Consider the following 4,839-nt stretch of genomic DNA (forward strand, 5'->3'; position numbering starts at 1 on the left):
TGTGGCAGGTGTCACTAAATGTTGTTATGTAAATATCCCGACTAGAGCATCACCAACTTAACATTGGGGACACCATTTTATCAGGATATAAGCTTGATTTTCTACTGCTACACAAAAACAACTTTCTTGATAAACCACAGGGCAAGATGGTAAAGCTGAACACCTGGTAAAGCTGAACACCCATGTGTCACTGACAGTTAGCGAGAAAGAGGTGTAGGAGAGTAGCAGCAGAGTGAGAGAAGAATGATGGGAAAGGCTCGGACTGGCTACTGCAGTCGATGTTGCAGCACCAAAAGTAAAGAATTAAGGAATGCTGGTGGACCTGTCAACAACAATGACACTGCCCTTCTTAATTGCATTCCAGGACTGAGTACTGTTTTCACTATTTACTTGGTCTTAGCTAGTTCAATAAACATCAGTGATGCAGGAGACACTGAACTTTTTCTTTGCCCTTGCTAAGAATCTAGATCTGAACTTGAACTAAGCTTGCAATTTCCAGAGGGGTGTACTTCCATAACTTGCCAATATGTATATGTGTATATTGGGCTACTTTCAGCAACTACATGTATATTGCAGCAACTTGGTCTAAGTAAACAAGCATCTACAATGGGGTTGATATTTCAGTCCCAATTAACTCATAAAAACACAACTAATTTCAACTGTCCATTACTTGCCAATATGTATAGTTTACATATCTCCCACTGGGATGGATATTTCAGCAACTTGGTCTAAAAGGGGGGGGGGGGGTGGGGGGGGGTTAATCCCACTAAAACCATGGTCTACAGTGGGATTCATATTTCATCGCCAATTCATAAAACACAACAAGCTTCAACTGTCCGTTCTCATCTCGCTAGCACCATGACTGGCTTTTGAGCTGCAATATTAACACTTTTCCTGTTGGGTTCGTTTGCACACATGATCCTGCCAAGTTGATAGAAACCGGTGTCGTTCTTGCCTGCAAAAGAATCTTGTTTCTCATGCACACTATTCTACCAGGCATTTGGCAAGAAAATAGCACATTTTTGGTTTACGACATCCCTCTTTGCAAATGTTACTGACTTCCAGAATTTTTACATGCCCGTATACAGGGGCATCTGTTAATGGTTAAGTGCACAAAAAATGAGGTCGTAGGCTTTGTTCACCCTGGGGATGCATAATTTCATCGCCGATTCATGCTTACTTTTTCAGAAGTAAAGCCAAAGAGCGGCCAGGAAACAAACAAACAAACAACAAACAAATAAACAAACAAAATAAAAACAAATATATAAGCAAGCATACAAATACATTATAAATAATAAACACAGACAAAAAAACAAATAGATAAACAAACAAACAAATATACAATATCATAGAATGTTGAATAAATAACCATACAAACAAATAGACAAATGTATACACATGTGCATATATATAAATTACATATATATATATATATATATATATATATATATATATATATATATATATATATATATATATATATATATATAATATATATATATATATATATATATAAATGTATGTTTGTGTGTGTAAGTGTAAGAGACAACAGCATATTGAAAAAAGATTGAAATGACTGACTGAACAGCTCATGTGACATATCGACATGCCACGGCATTTTTTATTTTTTATTCGCCAAACAGTAATAGTCATGTGGGTGTTGCTATTCAGAGAAACGAAACGAAATGAAAAGAAACGGGGAGGTGAACCAGTACTCCTGGTCGGCTTTACCTTTTTAGTTTTATTTTTACTATTTGTATGTTTTTCCTAACTTTTTCGATTTGCGATTTTCGACTCCAAGGATTTTGAAAATGCTCAAAATCCTTCAACTCTCTTAATCGTAAACCAATTAAGCTGATTTTTGGTAGGATTATTGAAGTCATACATGAGAATATAGATAAGCATGCGTTTCTAAAAATTCCAGACCGTTTATGAGATATCGCTGTAAAACCCTTCAAAGTTTCACAAAATGACACAGTAGATTATCATTTTCCTGTTCAAAAACTGTTTTACTTGAACAGATAATCTAATCTATGCTAGGGGCTCTAAACAGGTATCTCATGTGTTAGATTCTGAATATTTGGAAAATTTGGTGCAAATTTGTAGGAGCTGAAACATTTTAAAGTAGAGCTGTGAAAATTTGTATATGTATGACATCACTGATCAATCGCGCGACAAACCTGAGTCTTTTGGAATCATATGGTTCTGTAAATTTTTTATGCAAAAAAAAAAAAAAGCTTGGCATTTTGATTCATTTTGGAAATTATCCTTAGCAGCTGTTGCTTAACAATTTGAATCCTTCGGTATCGCCCTAAACGGACATAAGCTGTACCTTGTGGCAAGTTTATTCAGTATTCTGCTCCTGTATATGAACTACCAAACTATCCGTTTGTCATACTGAAATTTCGAGTATTCTTTTTGTCAACAAAGCTTGTATGTGTGTAGTGATCATTGTTTATTGTTTATGAATGAAATCTATCTGGACTTGAATACAATTTAATCACCAATAAAAATGGAAATTATACTATATAGGTTGTGTTGATAAGCTCAATACTTAGCATTTAAAATTACAGTGTATGGATTCAATGCAGAAAGTGTGGGAAGTCTTAAAACAAAGGTTCTGAAAAAATAGCCAAAAGATACGGCTTTTGGAGATTTAAGGAAACTGTCGAGACAGTAAGGTGTGGACGGATGTTTTGTCCATCTGTATCAGTTTGAGTGAGACGAGATCATCACTGAAAATATAAACATGGTCGGGTCAAAACCAATATCGAAAATCGCATATCCGAAATAAGGGGCTATGTATCAAATTGCAATATTCGATTTTATCGCACGAATAAGACAGAACACGTCGCACAAAAGCAACTACTTTATGCGCAATATTGCTAGTCAACACTCGTAAACATCAATTTAAAGCAGATTCCACGCAAATGTTTTTCTATTTCCAAACTAGAAAAACGCCTGGTCGCAAATGTATCACGCACCTCGCGTTATTTAAAGTTTTGAATTCGTTCACAAATTCACAGGAATTTATATAACAATTGCTTGAAAACGTCATTTCCTTTGGTCTGAAATCCGTAACAAAATGCATAATTTATCATGTCTTTCTGTGATTTCCAGATCGAAATATGGTTGGCCTAAAAATACCATGGATTAATTGGTGTCGCTGTCTGAAATGATAAAGTTTCTAACGTATTGTGCAAGGTTTATGCTTATTCATTAAAAAACGTTTTAAAAACATTTTCTTATCATTTGAACTTGTGAAAATTAAATATACGTTTGCCAGCTTCATAAAACAATGTATTTCATTCATGTTTACATTTTTCACAATCAATCATAAAATACTGTTCATTTTTAAATTTTCCTGCGTCACACATGTCACAATCCTCTCAAGGCAGTGGTTACTTAGTCAAAATTTTGAAAGATGACTTGTTCACACACATTAGTGCTTTTCAAGGTTCTAAGCAAAATTTTTGTCTAAGACCTCCTATAAATTCTAAGTTGACTCTTATAATAACTCTTCAGACACAAATCTTCATTTGTACAATTCTATGTTGCATTTCGAAATAAACACACTTTTAATTTTGTTTACTTGTATTGTAATGTTTTTTTTTCCATGAATTTTTCATTTTATTTGCTTGAGTTTATCAGTAGATAATTGGAGTTCTTGAAACTATCTAGAATGAATCTGCAGTATCATAGCGGTACATATGTAGACATCTTCTGTTGGGGTTTTATTTGAGTTCTCTTAACCAGAAATATCGCTAACGTATACAAGAATTTTCCAAATCTGTTTGTCAATCAAAGAAAGCAGTAACTTTACTAACACAAATTTAACTGTTGGGGCTTTGTTGTTACATGTATGGGTGTATTGTCTTCTGTAAAATTTTCCATCAGCATGCACTCACTGGTATGCTAAGAAAAGTATTGCACTGTACAAAGTTAATTGCCACCAAAAAGAAAAAAAATCAAAAAATGTTTGATTTGTGAAGACATTTATCATCTGTTGTTTAACAGTTGACCTTTCATTATTCTATTTCACTGGTATTTCCAGTAGCCTTCGACCTGTCTGGTGTTTTGCCCATTTAATATTAGGTCTACTGGGGTTCACAGGAGTTTCTGGGCTGGAGCTATCAATATTTGTTGTATCTGCTGATGGTTTGGTTGTGGCATTCTCAGTGAAATGGGTACCCATGCGTGTTTCCAAAATCAAGGGCAATGAGTACTTTTTCAGTTTATCATCTCAGTTCGTGAAAACAAGAACAGGGTACTTTTCCGAGCATTTTGATTACAAATATAGTTTCTTATTGTATTCGAATAATCATAGTGTCCAATTTGTCAACACAGTCGGCATGTGTGCTCTCTGTCCGGTGTTTACATTGTTGACAACTTGAATTGAATGACAGCGCGGGCTAGAACTATTTTAAACGATTAACATTGTACAACGTATGTTATGTTTGCAATGTGTATATATTGTATTGCAATATGCTGGTGGGAGAAGAATGAACATTTCCTAGAAGTCGAACACGAATGGTGTCGATCCAGTTCGCTTTGGCAACGCAATTTTTAGCAAAATTATCCGTAATATTTCTGTAGTTTGTTTTACTTGATTTAGCTGTAAAAGATGCTTCTTACACATTTTTTCGGGGATATACAGGTCCCAATACAAGCCCAGTCGGCGTGACTTTCTGCGAGAGTAATGGTTTGCCCGTTGCCACGGACGCTTTTTAAGTGGGTTATCAAAGGTCAACTTAAAAGATACTGTTATCAGGGGTTACACGGTGCCAGGGCCCTCCACCATAGTGACGGAGGGACGGTGATTATACGGTGAAACGTTTC

Source organism: Ptychodera flava, chromosome 19 (genome assembly GCF_041260155.1).
Source record: "Ptychodera flava strain L36383 chromosome 19, AS_Pfla_20210202, whole genome shotgun sequence".
In the NCBI taxonomy this organism is placed as follows: Eukaryota; Metazoa; Hemichordata; class Enteropneusta; family Ptychoderidae; genus Ptychodera; species Ptychodera flava.